General features: G+C 36.3%; 1 protein-coding gene across 2 annotated transcripts in view; it reads right to left on the bottom strand.

The window, feature by feature from the left end:
* The window catches only part of LOC141555035 (serine/threonine-protein kinase PDIK1L-like), a 101,173-nt gene that overhangs the window by 74,248 nt on the left and 9,915 nt on the right, over window positions 1-17,010 (bottom strand). The window contains exon 1 of one of the 2 annotated variants that reach the window (XM_074287588.1): window positions 236-850. The exons of the other annotated variant lie outside the window; for it this stretch is intronic. The gene's annotated coding sequence lies outside the window, so the exon portion shown is untranslated. Of the gene's footprint in view, window positions 1-235; window positions 851-17,010 lie in introns of those variants that run through there. 2 annotated transcript variants of the gene reach the window in all.

The raw sequence follows: 17,010 nt of genomic DNA, 5'->3' as shown, positions 1-17,010 counted from the left end.
GGGGCGCAGCGTGGGCGGTCCCTCTACTGCGGCGCCGTAAATGTTATCAGAAAATCGCATAATTAGAAAAAACTTCCGAGTCCCCTGCCCCCCACAGCCCTCGTTTCTCCAGAGAGACTCCCCACCTTAACGCACCAGACGTCTGCAAGGGCCTTGAAGCCATTAGAGGGGAGCCCGTTATTTCACAAGGCAAAGGTCCGGCTTTTGGCGGCTTCAGTATTAAGTTGTTTATTACCTCAAGCTGCCTCTTTGTAACGAGTCTGATTCCTCTCCTTGTAAACAACCCTCTAAGAACTGGAGGCCGCGCTTCCAACCGCAGATTGCAGGCTTTTTTTTTTTCCTCCGCGGTCCTCCTCAGTTTGTCGTACTTCTCTCTGTGTTGTTCCTCACTTCCGCAAGAACCAAGGCTCCATGAGGACGGAGACTTTTATTACTGTTATTATTGAAATCTTTATTTGAAAACGCCGCGTGTTGGAGTCCTCGGGCCCTTTCTGGTGTGTGTGATGAGTCACTCACAGGATCATAGCTTTGGACATGGAAAGAACCATGGAAAACGTCTAGTCCAATCCCTTCATTCTACAAAGGAGGAGCTGAGGGCCCTGCAAGTTAAATGCTTGTCCAGTGTCACAAAAACAGCAGAGAACAAATCTGGGGTTACTCAGCGAGAGTCTGCTGGAGAAGACATTGAAAATTGTAGGGCGAAGAACTGGAAACTCAGGGGAAGATGGTCACTGGAGGAATGGCTCAGCCAATGGCGGTAAGTGGCTGCAGTGGAACATCACTGCTCTGTGAGAGAGAGCCGAGGTCACGGGAAGCCCCGAAGGGCGGCGTCTTCCAGGACAGGCCACCGACACGGACGTGGGACCAGCTGAGCCTGGGGCTGGACCTCATCTCCCGGTCGCGTCATCAGCTGTGTTTCTCTCTCTGAGGGCAGGCCACCAAGTAGAAACCCGGGAAACGGACCGCGCCCGCCATCAGTCCGTGAAGAGCTAAACGTGTGCCAGCGGCCCGAGGAAACCGCCCGCCGCTCAGAGAGGTGGGGACTGAGACGAGGACAAAGAGCCCATCGGGACCTGGCCCTTACACGGTTCGGGAAAGGCAGATTCCACGTGAGGGCGTCATTCCCGGAAAGTGGCCGGGAGCTCTCAGGGGGTATAAGAGATATCATGGATTGTTTTTGGCTATTTGTCAAATAACAATTTTAATAGCAATGCTAAATAACAAAAGTATTTGTTAAATTTTGGGGTTTAAGTATTTTTTTGGTAGGATGGGAAATAAATAGTTGTCCTGTACCCCTTATCTACTTTTATAGAAGTAATTCTGCTGATTCATTTTAGAGAAAAACATACTTAAACTTTGACTTAGACACAAGCCTCACTTAAGCTTTGGTTAAAAATAGTTAATAATAAATAATAGTTATTATACTATAAACTATAAAAAGTTTATAATAAATGTATAATAGGTAATAGTTATTATTATACTATAAACTATACTATACACTACTATACTATAAACTATAAAAATAGTTAATACTAAATGTATAATAGATAATAGTTATTATTATACTATAAACTATAAAAATAGTTACTAATAAATAATAGTTATACTATAAACTATACTATAAACTACTATACTATAAACTATAAAAATAGTTAATACTAAATAATAGTTATACTATAAACTATAAAAAGTTTATAATAAATGTATAATAGATAATAGTTATTATTATACTATAAACTATAAATAGTTAATAATAAATTTATAATAAATAATAGTTATACTATAAACTATAAAAATAGTTAATAATAAATAATAGTTATACTATGAACTATAAAAAGTTTATAATAAATGTATAATAAATAATAGTTATACTATAAACTATAAAAATAGTTAATAATAAATTTATAATAAATAATACTTATATTATAAACTATATACTTAATTTTATAGGTGAAGAAACTGAGGCGCTGAAAGGTTAAGAAATACAAGTTAGGAAAGGGCAGAGACTGGCTTTGAACCTGTGTCCTGATACAGAGAACTAGCTTCTTAGTGTTCCAAGAGCTAATTTCTCTAGTGTTGTACACACTGAACTAATATTGACCTGAATGAAACTAATCAGGACGATCCACTGAGGCACAGAGGACACCGTGATCTGTGTCAGTAAAAGATGCATCCACATTGATAAAATAATCATCTTTTGATGAATGGTGGTATAGTGAAAAGAACATTATACTAAGAACAAAATGATCTGGGATCTAGTCCCAGCCCCACCACTCACTGGGTGATCTTCAGAATTTGTTTAAATTCTCTGGATCTGTGTCCTTATTTATAAAATGTAGTAGTGATATCAATCTCCAAGGTCCTCTCCAATTCAGTGGCAACTAGGTAGAATAGTGAACAAAGCAATGGACCTGGAGCCAAGATCTGAGTTCAAATGTGACCTCATGATCGGATTCAGTCATACTTTTTAAATTATAAATATTCTTGAAATGCTTGTTTTAGTTCATAAATTTAAAAAATAAACTTATTGGTAATATGACTTTGAATAAATCATTTTAACAACAATTTGCCTTAGTTTCTTCAACTGAAAATGGATACAATAATAGCATCAACTTCCTAAGGATGTTTTGAGAATAAAATGAGATAATTTTTACAGACTTTAAAGTTCTAGCTATTAATTTCAAGTTAACTTAGAATGCTGACCATAATTTTTTATTAATCACCAAAAATCAGCCAACAAACATTTGTTAAGTCTACTATCTACACAACATCCACTGTGTTCAGGAAGGACTAGCATCTCTGGTGTGAGGGTTTGCTGAGCCTCTTTTAGGGCTGCTCATCCACCTTTAGTGTCCACCTTTACCTAGATCTCCCTTGTGGCTCCAAGAAGCTATAGTTTACAGGGTCATACTCCAGTAAACCCCTTTGACAGATGGACTGAATAGGCTGGAGATAACTGAGGGACATCAAGTCTGTGGGTGAAGCGGGGTAGAAGGGGGATGTCTACCCTGAACATGTGAAGACACCCTGCAGCAAAATGTACAGATGAGTGCAATTTGCTCCAGAAGCCATGCAAGTGGCTGAGGCAGGTATTAGTCGGATGAAGATCATCCATTGCAACCCAGGTCATCTCAAGTTGTCCTGACTTTTGTCTTGCTACTGAACTTCAGTGACTGGAAGAGAGAATGCAGCTGATGACTTTTCTCAACTTTGCTTAAATCCAATTCATCTAGAAGTCAAGCTATCATCTATAATGTCATTGGTCTTGTTCAAAAACAAATGATGAACAAGTGGCTAGTACATGTCAAACACTGTAGTAAGTACTAGAAATACAAAGTACTTGCATTTTCTTAAAAGATAATAAGGATGTAACTTGAAAGTAATCTTTGACTTTTTTGCCATATGTAGAAAATTTCCATGAAAACATAAAGTTGGCTACAGTGGGTCAAATGCCTGACTCTTCTTGATCCTATTTTCCCCCTTTTAATTTTTTAAACCTTTTTATTTTACCAAATAAATGCAAAAGATAGTTTTCAATATTCACATTTACAAAATCTTGTGTTCCAACTTTTTCTCCCTTCTTTCTTTCACCTCTTCCCATAGACAGGCAAGCAATCCAATATAGATTAAACATATGCAGTTTTACTAAACATTTTTCTATATTTGTTTGATCTCATTTTTATAAGATTTTCTTGGCAAAGATACTGGAGTAATTTGTCTTTTCCTTCTCCAGGATGCTCATTTTACAGTTTGAGGAATCTGAAGCAAACAGAAGTTAATTGATTTGCTCAGAGTTACCCAGCTAGTAAGTGTCTGAGGTAGAAATTGAACTCAGGGTCTCCTGACTCTAAGTCCTGTACTCTATCCATTGTATCACCTAGTTGCCCACATAAATTCTCATTACCCTCAGGTAACTTGTAAGACTATGAGTTGCAGAACAGTTGTTGATATGCATTGATAGAAAGAGTTTCCTCACTGGGAGCTCCTTATGCCCATGAAATCATAGCTATAGTATAAAACTTTTTAATAATAGTAAATATAATATGCAATATAATACTCTGAAGTATAATATTAAAATATTTATATTACTGTGGCTAACACAAGTCATTCCTAACAAGAAGTAGCAAACTGGGAGAAAGAGTCCTGGACTTGGAGTCAGAAATATCTTGGGTTCAAATCCAATATGGTATTTGTTGTGTGACTATGGCAAATCACCATATCTTTCAAAGCCCCTTGCAATGTTCCAATACTAAAAGTGTTAAATTGCTGTCTGTGAATGTAGCCTGAACTAGATTAAAATATAATTGGGAAATATTTAACAAAATAAAAAGATAGTTGAACATAAATGATGTTACTATGTGGTTTTCAAAGTCAATATGTGTCCTGAAAAATATTTTTGTGTGGTTTAGGAACCTTATAGTTGTATGATTCAATTTCTATTTAATTTTGACACCATAGCTCTAGATTTTGTGAAGGGAAATGTTAAAAACTATCTCTTGCATGTATTTGGTAAATTAAAAAGCTTTAAAAGTAAAAAAAGGGAGGAAAGAGGGGGGAATTGGATCAATTAAGGAAAGCAATATATATTTGCCTCGCACTTTACAAGAGATAAAGCACTTTCACATGCATTTTCCTATTTTATCCTCACAACAATCCCATGAAATAGACAGAATAAATATTATAACTAATACTTTACAGATACGGAAGCAGCTTAACTGAGCTTAACTGGTTTAAGAGACTTAAAGTTACATGTGCATTGCAACTATAGTGACCAGGAAAAACTTGATTAATAAGGTGCAAAGAGGACTTTCTTTTACCTTTAAAGATATCTCTTTATGAAAGGCATAAAAATGCTCATTGGTACCACATTTGAGATTTTGTCCTGGCTTTGGCTCCTTGACTTAACATGAACAAGAACGTTTAATCTGGGTACTATTGGCCCATTGATACCACTTGAGAACAATTTATTGAGTTGATGGCATAGGAAGATGGTTGAGTGAGCCATGGCTGGGATAGATACTTGAATCATTATCTCTGGAGGAAAGTTTTTTAAATAAGGAGAACAAAACATGGATCTGGAAGAGGACAGAGAGAGCCTGAACTGAGGTGGTCAGAGGAAGACCCATCTTAGCTGCAGGAGAACCTACATGAATTCATTAAGGAATTACTTGGCCCTGAGAAAAAAGAACCACTTGCATATTCCCAGAGATGGCAGCAACCATGAGTATCATTTGATTAAGAAGAATTTGAGGACCCCACCTTCTTGGAGAGAAAAGCTCTGAGATGAAAGAAAAAGTTCCCAAATCAAATAACCAGAGACCAAAAGTGAAGGAGTAAATGTGAACTTTACCCTCCACTATAGTTCATTTTGAATTATGAGCACTATGCAATCTGAGAGAGGTGTTTTGACTCTCACCTTAAGTGCTTTCCCCTTTTAGAGGATTGGAAGCCTTTATAGTTCTCGGGATATAGGGAGTTAGTGGAAGTTCATCTGAGAAGGAAAGATTGTCTTGATGAATATCCTTTGTCTTTTTTGTTGAGTATAATAAAATCTGTCTTCTATACAAAGAATTGTTCATTTTAGTTCTTACATGAGAGTAGAGGACCTTTTATCCCTTCTGGAGAACTCTAAATTTGGGCTATGTTCTGATGTCCTCAGGTAAACCCTGGATGGGGACACAAGTCAAAAAGAGTAGTTTATGAAAAGCTTGAAGTCTTTGTAAAACCCAGAGTTAGTATTCTAGGCCATGAGTTTCGCTAGGAAATGAAAGAATTAGACCTAGAGGTCAGGGATCTTATTCTGTAGTCCTCTATTCTGAGAATAGCAACAAAAAAGTCTGACCTCCAAAAATGAGCAGTGATTTCCCAAACTTCTAGTTTTTCTTATTAATCACAACTCTCTCATCATTTCATTTATCTTGATTTTCTAAATCCCCTTTTAAACAATGTATTAACGATCCCCCTCCAATTGCTAGTCCTCTCCAGCACTTTAATAATATTAATGTTTTATGTATAAAACAGATTTATTCAGTACATACACATGTATATACATACACATATATTTATATGTTGTTTAGTCAGAATATTAAATATTAAATCTTTTGACAGCAGAGTCTAAACCAGCACTTAGCATAGTGTCTGGTTCATAATAGATAAGCACATAAAAATGCTTGTTGATTGATTGAAGCTTTGAAATTCGTCATATATTTACACTATATCAGTATTCTGGGGTTTGAGTAATAAATCCATGTCCATCTTACCCACATCACTCATGATTTTATAGAGCTCCATGTTCTCTCTATTTTTCCTTTCATCCTTCCAAACTAAAAAGTCTTTGTTCTTTTTAATCTGTCCTCCTACAGCATTCCTTTCCAAAGATACACTAGTGTGCCTTCCAAAATTAACACCTCTTGGGTATAGACCATTCCACCCACCAAAAATGCATACCAATGTGATTCCTTTAATGTTTAAGTCCTGCCAAGTCAGTGAGAATGCTAAATGGAGATAAGCTACATGACATGTTTAATATGTGTATGATTTTAACCAACTGTGCGAAGATTATAAGCACTGATTATCTATTTGTGTAAGAAAATTGAATGCATATAAGCATGCATGCTGATGAAGTCAGAATGTTTCTTGAAGTGAATGCCAATATTCTTGACTGTGATTTTTATTATGTATTGGAGCCTGATTCTTCCCCCATAAGAATAGACTTACAAAATTATAGTGTGATTCATTTTCATCATGTGATGCTCAAAATTCTTCAATGGCTCCCCATTGTCCCCATTAACTCAAATGAAACTGCTCTTTCCAAAGTTACCAATGGTCTCTTAATTGCCAAATGTAATGTACTTTCCTGCCCTCATCTTTGTTGAATTTCTATTATAATTGATACTATTGGTCACCTTCACATCTCTGGATTTTCATGATATAACTTTTTCCTGACTGCTCTTTCTCAGTCTCTCTCTAGCTGCCTAATCATCCATATCAAATCCCCTAAATTTGGTTTTTCCCTAAGGCTCTATACTGGGTAACTTCTTTTCTCTCTCTACACTCTCTTGGTGACCTCATCTGCTTTTAATTATCTCTATGTAGATGACTCACAGATCCATATATTCAGCATATCAATCTCTCCCGAGAGCTTTCTTTGGTTTTCTGTCGCCAGCTGTTCATTGGATATTTCAAAGTGGATGTCCCGGGAACATCTCAAACTCATCATACACAAAACAGAATTCATTCTCTTTCCTACATGTGTTAGGAGCAATATTTTCTAAGAACCTGCCATATGTACTGGGCCAGCTTTTTCTAAGGTCCTACCCCACATACTAGAGTAGGTAGCACAGGTGGTGAAGCAAAAACTTGAAAATAAGACTGGAGTAAAAGGTAAAAGAGAAGAAATAGTAAAAATGTAAGGTCCTCAAGGGCACAAAATGTTGTAATTTTTATCTCTGTGCCCTAAAGTGCTTGGCTCATAGAAAGTACTTAATAAATTCTAGTAGAATTGAATTAAATTGATGATTCTAGGGTGACAAGCCTATGTGATTAAGAGGATGATAGTCCATTAACCAAAATAGAGAAGTTTGAAGGAAAGGAAAAGTAGAGAAAGATAATGAGTTTCATTTTGGAAATGCTGAATATTTGACTTCAATGGGCACCCAGTTGATGTTTAAAAAGCAATAACTGGTTCATTAAAGTTCAGGAGTTCAGGTAGATGATTAAGGTTGGAATTATAGACTTAGAAATCATCTGTATCTGCATAGTCCTGAACTTCAAATCCACAGGAGCTGATGAGATGCCCAAGAGGAAGGGTGTAGAGAGAAAAAAGAGCAGAGAAGGTTAAAAAGAGAGCCTCACTGAGCAGCTCTGTTGAGGAGATAGGAAATATGCCATAACTATGGTAAGCTCGCTGTAAGAGGGATTCTTAAAGCAACTTATGAAAAGGGATATGGTCTCTGGTTTCATTTATGTTTGTTTTGTTTTCTTTTAGAGAATTTTGACTTATTTTCCGTATTATTAAGGGTATTTGACTTATTAAATTCCTAGAGTATTTGACTCTTCCTCCCCTCCCCCCCTACAACTCCAAGTCTTCTCTCTTCATCCAAGGGTTGATTATTCATCTATCCATTCATTCATCCACTCAACAAACCTATATTAACTAACTACCTGTTCTGCCTAATGCATTGGATTAGGAAATCTGTGATCATCATTAGTTGATTTGTAAACAGTCTCTGAGCAAAGAAGTGATCAATTCAGTAATTATTTCTGAACCAATGAGGATCTTGATCTTGAATAGATCTATATGGCTTATGGAATATATATTAAGGCCAAAGATTGCTAATGATCACAGCCAATTAGTTCATTTAAATGTGTTTACCTTTCACAAGTATATAAGCACTCCCCAAATTCTCAATTTCAAAAAAAGAAAATAAAAGGTTCAGTCAACACTTCCATTTACAAAGGTCAGCAAAGCAAACCAGTTTTTTTTCAAAACTCTGGAACAAAACTATCAATTCAAACACAGCTAGTTAATTTGCTTGTTATTCTTTTGGGCCTTGTGTTTAGCCTTATGTGTAAATTTATATTGATGTTTGACTGTCTGGTCTTCAGATTGTAGGTGTGCTCCATATCCTAGGGATATCACCTAGTCACTCTTAGTCTGAATTATCATCAGATCATTATGATAGTGCCAACCTGGGAAGTCTGCTCATAGCAAGTGAATATATCCTTGACATAGTCAATCTATGTATATAAGGGTAAATAAACCAATAAACAATAATTTCATGAAAGGTGCTAATAAACACCATAAGAAGTGCAAAAATAGAAAGACCATTTCTTTCTTAGAGAGAGGAGAGATTAAAGGAAGACTTTATAGAAAAGGCGTTATTTGGCCTGCTTCTTCAAGGATGAGTATGAAGCCATTAACAATAGTATAGATATTTATTATAGATGTTCTTATCCCTGATCAGGCAACTCAATGGCACAGTGGATAGAATGTAATGGCCAAGATCAACTTTGGTCTCAGATTCTTAACTCAGGTACTTAACTAGCTATGATAATTACTATATGACATAGCCCCATTTGCCTCAGTTTCCTTATCTATAAAATGAGTTGGAGAGGGAAATGGCACCACTCCAGTATCTTTGCCAAGAAAACCCCAAATGGGGTCACAAATAATCAGACGTGACTGAAACAACTGAACAACAACAAAGTCAACCCTGAGTCAATTGTCTATGTACAGTGAGACCATTGATTCATCAGAGACAGTATAAGAATTAGTTTTTTTTTAAATAGAAGAATAATAATGAAAAATATATGGCATACAATTAAAATGACTCAACTGAACTATTTTAACAAGTATTTAAAACTCAAAATGAGAAATGGACAATAGAAAGGATATCAATATCAGTTACAATAAATTTTTTCTAGAAATTTAACCAGTGTATACTAATTACCACAATAATGAAAAAGAAAAGAACCCAGAAAATATTTTAGACAGCAAACTATATGACTGACTTGCTGGTGAAAGACAGACAGACAGAAAAATATAGAGAAAGACAAAGAAACAAAGAGACTGAGAGATGGTTGCCAAAGCCAAAGAAAACATTGGGTTAAACTATAAACTCATAAAATCTTACAGGATTTGAACAGTTATAAGCAGTATTATAAGGCAGAGAGAAGCAGTGGAGGGTAAAAGTAATTTGGAGAAAGCTTGGCACGATTTTTATAAACTCAGCAAAGTCATCTCAAGGGCATTCAAGGATGAAAATGAAAAAGGGACCAGAAATAGAAAAAAAAATGAAAAAAGATTTGCAAAAATCAATATAACAAACATTTCTCCATCAAGAATAGTGGAACCAGCATACTTTTACCTTAATATCCCAGTTCCAGTTGTTCCTGTAGAGGAGGTAGAAACACTAAAGAAACCCGAAATGCAAAAACCAGCATGTTTGAACTGGGTATCTAGAAAGGATATCCACAGATAGCCCAGGTGTGAGGGAATTGAGAGGCTGATTATATAAGATATTTGAAGTTATATAAGATACCTAAGGCATCTAAAAATCTCTGATATTATTCATAATGAAAAAGACCATCAATAACTATTATTACACTAACATTAATAATAACTAAATATCCTACCTCCTATTAATACAAAATCTTTTTTTGAAAGTCATCTATTCACCAATTGAGAACATCTTCAATGATGTATTGGAAAGGAACTAGCAGCCCCTTGCAAGCTAACAACAGTGGAACACAGCTTTTTTGTAATTTCATAATTAACTGAAAGATTCAGGAAAGATAAGATCTCATTGTGTTTATTGATTGCTGATTATGAAAAATCATTTGATTCAGAAGAATAAGAATCACCTGACAGACGCTTTTACTACAAATTGTCTACAATCATGTATCAGAACTATTCAAAGCTCTTTGGAAGATGTGACAACAGAAATAACCCTGTTTGCAACCCTCTAATAACAACCATCCAATAAGGCATAAAACAGGGGAAAGTATATACGCCAAAAGCTTTTATCACTGTAATAGAGGAAATTCGGAACATATCCAGGTTAAAAAAGGGATCCCCTATGAAAAGGAAGGTCCTTCACATACTTTTGTTCAATAGCATTGTAGGCATTAAGATCCAAATTATTGCCGAGGCTCTGAAAGAAACCTATAATCATTCAAAAGAGTGTGGCCTATTCATCCACACAGGAAAGACCAAATGGATGAAGAATGTATATTGTCAAGATTTCAGCATGCATTTAGACAAGCACCTCATAGAATCTATCCAGTAGTATATATAACTGGCACAGAGACAATGACTCAGACCCAGAGGACAGGAAAAGCAGAGTGGACTTGATTAGGGAAATTGCAAAGCTCCTTTACTGACCCTAATATTCTTATAAAATCAAAACCCCATCTTTTTTATTCTATCAGTATTGTTATACAGAAGCAAAACATAGACTATTTGCACAATTAAAAATAATTGAGAGCAATGGAAAAATATATAGTGGATGTAAGCAGGCAGCAACATGTAGCCAAAAAGTATGGGAATAGAAGCCAAATGAAGTCATTAAGAAGTTATTATATGATAGAAAAAGAAAATGACCTGATCCCATAGTGAAAAGAAAGGGTGAGAGGCAAGCAGAAAGGGTGCTCCACTGATATGTTCTTGAATCTCAAAAGAAAGTAAGAAAAATCTCCAGCAATTGGAGAGCAAGTTTATAGGAGTACATGGACAAAGTAGTACAGAATGGGTTACAATTGATCTCATCAGAGGGAGTTGTAGAATGAATACAATCACAGGACCATTTCAAAACTTGAGTAATACTTACACCCCATACTTCATGGGGTTGTTGTGAGGAAAATACCTAGAAGCTATGTGAATGTGAGTTATCATGTACAAATTGATAATATCACTCCTCTATCCTTCATTTCCCACAAGCTGTTCATGCTTCCTCCAGGATACAATAATTACCAGAAATCTCATCATCAAGATTACTTCAACTTTGTTACTCAAAACCTCCCAAGTTCCCTCTTCCTTCGGTTTGAAAGGCAGAGCAAAAACCTTTTCTCAAAGCCTCCCTTAACAGAAGGCTCAGAATTTCCAACCAACTTTCATATTTCCCACACAATATTGGTTTTAGCTACACATCCCAATATTAGATTGTAAATTCCTCAAGGGCAGGGATTGTCTTTCTTTTTCTTATTTGTATCCCCAGAGCTTAACACAGTGTCTAATATGTAGTAGCTGCTTAATAAATGTTCTTTGACTATTGTTCAAAACTCTCCAATAACCCCCAATGATAACTAATTTTTAAAATGCTCCTACAGCATTCTTTCCCCTGCTCAAAGAATGTGTCTCTAATCCCAAATCACTGTTCACCTTTGGTCCTAAGCTACTTTCCCAAATATATTGGGTTTGGCCAATTGGTAAAATTATAATCGATAACCCATGAATCAGGTCAATAAGGAAATACTCAAATATCTTCTTGACCCTTTTGCTCCTCCTCTATCCTTCATCAGAGAGATCTATAAGAGAATAACAATTATATTTGCCTTTCTTTAGCATTAAATAATCCATCTACTTTTGGAATAATACAACCCCATCACATGTAAATGTGTCCCCCAAAAGATCACAAAGATACTACAATTTCACAATCTACCTTCCATGAACCTCTATTAAACCTATTTAAGACAGGGACATGGAATTGTTTTGTTTAATCTGAAGCTATCTACTTTCACCTGCAAGGAGTGGCCCCAAATTCTGAACTTGCACATCAATCTATATAGTAGATTTAGAGATGAAAGTGCCTTTAGAAGTCATCTAATTGATTTCCCTTATTTTATAGATGAGAAAACCAAAGACTCACTGGGAAGGTAAAGTTGACTTGCCCAAGGTTACACAGGTAGCAAGTGCCAAAGCCCACATCTGTACCCTGGCCCTCAACTCCAAATCCAGCATTCCTTATATTACCCCATGATTTGTGTCAATGTTCTTGCATGCGTATGACAATCCATATGCCCAAAGAACCATCAAATGCAAATAAGAGTATTCTCACATCAACCCTGGTCCATGACTCAGAACCCTATGGTGCCTTTTGTCTCCAAGCAGCAAGGAACTCAGGCAGAAAATTCAGTATTAATGGTTCAATAAAACATTAAGTCATGAATGTAGCCCCAGTGGTGGCTGAGTGGCAGGCTAGAATACAGATGTGCCAACTCAGGAGGGAGTATCATTCTCATTTACTCTTATCTCCTATTAGGATACTCCAGCTTGAACTCCTGGGGCTAGGTCTGGGCTTCTTTTCAGCATTTATGAGTAAATTTGCAAAAGAAAGAGAGAGGAAAATTTTATAAAGTTCTGGCCATTCTTTCAGAAAAGTTTTCTGTTCACTCCTGTTATAAACAACCCAAAAGGATTAATGTCCTCTCTTGTCCTTGGAGGAGATGATGAGGATAATAATAATCTGATATTTTATAAAACTTGCTTTTATGAGCTTTAGAAGGAGCCGAGGTCACAGTCCAGTCTCTTGAAACCAGGTTATATGAATGCTTGGTGAAAGCGATTTGATGATAGCATTGCTCAATAGATGCAGTGCTGAGCCTGGAATCAGGAAGACCTGAATTCAAATCCAGTCTCAAACACTTACCAAGCTGTTGAACTCTGAACAGATCATTTAATTCTGTTTACCTCAGTTTCCTCATCCGTAAAATGAACTAGAGATGTAAATGGCAAACTACTCCTAGTATCTTTGCCAGGAAAATCCCACATAGTCTCAAAGAGTCAGATCTAATTGAAAATGACTCAATAAAAAAAAAATTTGATGAAAATGGTTATGGGAATGGTGGCTCCTATTTGCCACCTATTCAATTCCATTGAGGAAACATTTGTTAAGCACATAAAAGAAGGGAACATGGTGTTAAGCACTTTACAGATCTCATTGGCTCCTCAGTATTATAATCTCCATTTTACAGTTAAAGAAATAGAGGCAGACAGTAGTTAAGTGACTTGTTCAGGATCACATAACTAGTAAGAGTATGAGACAATCAGTCCTGGGTTCAAGTTTTGTCTTTGGCATATAGTAGTTAAAATAATTGTTCAATTAAGGTTGTCAAAGCATCCATAACAATCATCCTTATAGAGCAACCTCAGGAATTGCTTAGGAAATAAAAGCTTGCGTGAGACCTGCACTTAAGATCATATATTTAGATCTGGAAGGGACCTTAAATATCATTGGGTTCAATCGCCTCATTTTATAAATAAGGGAATCCAGACAAAGAGAATGAGCGACTTTCCCAAAACATACAGGAAAGTAACGCTGTTGAGATTTGAACCCAAGTCCTCTGATATTATAGTATAATTTCCATTACATCATACAGTTGGAGGACACCTTGCCTATAGCTAGGCAATCAGGAATAAGAGGGGAGTGAATCAGCCTATTATCCACTATAAAGGGACACAGGTTAAAAGGATTGCAGGTCACCCATTCTCACTATCCCCTCCCCATCACAATGCCTACCTATACATCACCCATAGCTTATCTCTTGGCTGAGGTTGATTTATGGTTAAAAAAAAGGAGAAGATCACCCTTATTTATCTTGGAATGCCTTAGGGCTTGGTAATAGATCTTTGTGACTGAAGTTAGATGCTGTGTATAAGGTCAATTGGTTGCTTTGCTGTTTGAAACAGTAGGCATCCTAAGTTATGATTAATGAACACTCATAGACAGCAACCATATGAATGCAAACATTACTGTATTTTGTAGACAATAAAAGCTTTTCTACTTCCTCACGCTGTTTAGCTGTGAGCTATTCTCCAAAGCCTTGTCCCTCTGTGCCATTTTTTTCTATGGTCTTTCCCTTAGTGAATTGATTCCTCTTCAAAATTTCAGCTACTGATTCTGAGGGCTGACTTCTAGATCTCTAGTTCAGTCCTCTCTTTTTAGCTCTAGGACAGTAGAACAGAAAGAATTTTGGATCAGGAATCAGAGAACTTGAGTTCAAATCCTACCCCTATGTTTACACATTTATATGACTGACCAAATTGAGATAGAACATGTTTACAATTAAGTAGGACACATACAAAATAGTGATGGGGGTGGGAAGAGTTCACTGACAGCCAAGAACATTTTCAAGAAAGTAGAACTTGAAATAAGCTTTAAAGGAAACCAAAGCTTCTAACAGATAGAATGAGGCAAGGGAACTTTCTAGGAATGGGGAAACAATCTTTGCAAAGTGAAAAAAAGAGGAAGATAGAATGTCATGTACAAGAAACAAAAAGTAGACCATTTAACTGGAACAGAGAGTGTATGAAGTGAGGCAGTATGTAAATAGACTGGAACTATAGATTGGAATCAGATTGTGAATTTTATTGTTCTAAAGTCAATGGAGAACCAATAAAATTTCTTGAGCAAGGGACTAGCAAGGCCATACCTATGCTTTGGGAATATCAGTTTGGAAACTATGTGAAAAATGGTTTAGAGAAGGTCAGTACTAAAGTCGAGGAGCCCTATTCTAATAGTCTAAATGAGAATTGATGAGGACTGTAATAGAGTGATTGTAATATAGAGAGAAGGCAGAGGATATTGAGTAGGTAGAATTGGCAACAACTTGAATGAGAAAGAGGAGGGGAAATGAAGAATCAAGGATAAATCCTGGCTAACTGGAAGAATGGTAGCATACTCCACAAAAATGACAGGAGGGTTGATGTTGGGAAAGATAATGAGTTTTGGTTTGAACATGTTGAGTTACAAGTATCCAGCAGGCATTTGGAGAGACAAAACTGGAGCTCAGAGAAAGATAAGAACTGGACGTGTAAATATCATGCTGTTCTTATAAACAAGATGAAAAATTATGAGATTCATAAAATGTAAGCTCCTTGAGAACAGAGACTTTCAATGCCCTGCACATAGTAGGCACTTAATGTTGATTAAATTGTACTTGAATGCTAGTACAATTAGGAGGATCTATGATTGACTGAATGACTTAATTCATTGATATTCACTTATAAGGAGGATCTAATGCCAAATATAGCATAGCAGTTCTTGTTTAAACAATTTTTAAACATTTTTTAAAAAACACTTTAGTTGACTAAAAGTTGAATATTCAAGTCTTCACAGATAAAGACAAGGTTTGGGATGGGGAGGAAGCCTGAAAGCCAGGTTCTAAACTTCTTGAGAAAGAAAGAGAGTGACCTTGTAGCCATGAGATGACATTAATCAACTCTTCTACCTCTAGGATCTTGAATTCTGTGATCACAATTTTTTGTGCTTCAGCTAACCTTCTACTTCATTCCTCATGAAACTATTATTTGTCTTTGACATGATTTTAGTCCTTTTATCTTCTCCCTATTATCCCTGTCCACTATTCCTGTTCTTTCTTCCCTTCAGTTTGACCCTATAATTAGCCAATTCTATAAAGCACTTCCTGTCAACCTTGACTATATTGTCTCCTTGTACTATTCACATCTTGCCAACCATCATGTCTGGGTTTCCCATACCATCTGCCGCTTCTTCCTAGTTATGAGCTGATGAAAACTGTTGGAGGAAGTCCCATACTATGCCAGCTAGGTCCAATAAAAATTCATGTTTTCTAATCTTAATTCATTCCTCTGCTGCATGGAAATCATTTTGTTTCACTAATTGACTATCATGGTCCTCAAAGTAGTTAGTGCAAAATTTCTCCTCTTTCTTCAAGCTTTCAGTGCCATCCTTTTACTCCTTCCCTGAACAACTGCTTTACTAAGAATATCAAGGGTATTTATTATTAGCTCCTTCATCTTCTTTCCACTCTTTTAAATATTCTTTCACACTCTTAGTGCCATTCTCTGAAGAAAAGCCTCTCTTTTTTGCCAATGCTAACCTTCTATTTGTGTCTATAAGTCCATCAATTCCCTCTTGTTTCCCTAGTGAACTTGCCTCCATCTCATCTTTAATTTCTCTAATTATGGATTTCTTTCTTTCTACCTATAAAAATGCTCAGGTTTCCCCTTAAAGAACCTTTTCTTGCCTCTGCCATCCTCTGAAATTATCATCCTATATCTCTGCTTACTTCCACTATCAAAATTCTGGAAAGAATTGCTGACATATCCTGCCACCGTTTTCTCTGTTTCCAATCACTTCTCAATCCTTTGATAAATGATTTTCAATTCTGGAGTCTTGCTTCAGAATGAAATGCTTGCAACAAGGTTATCAGTGACCCTTTAGTTGCTAAATCCAGTGATTGCTTTTCCATTCTCATGCTTCTTGATCTCCCTGAAGTTGAGCTTACTCACTTAGAATTTCTAGAGACTTTTCTCTTCCTTGTATTTCATTATACTACTCTCCACTGATTTTCCTCTTATTCTTATGACTATTCCTTCCCAGACTCCTTTGCTGAATCATTAGCTGTATCCTATGATCACATACACATTGGTGTTCTAGGGATCTATTGTGAACCCTCTTTTCTTTTCTTTATACACTCTTTATACACTTATCAGACCCTATGTGTTTGATTATCATCTCTATAAAGATA

Source organism: Sminthopsis crassicaudata, chromosome 2 (genome assembly GCF_048593235.1).
Source record: "Sminthopsis crassicaudata isolate SCR6 chromosome 2, ASM4859323v1, whole genome shotgun sequence".
In the NCBI taxonomy this organism is placed as follows: Eukaryota; Metazoa; Chordata; class Mammalia; order Dasyuromorphia; family Dasyuridae; genus Sminthopsis; species Sminthopsis crassicaudata.
The sequence above is the reverse complement of the archived record's forward strand: the minus strand, read 5'-3'. Positions and strand labels throughout refer to the sequence as shown.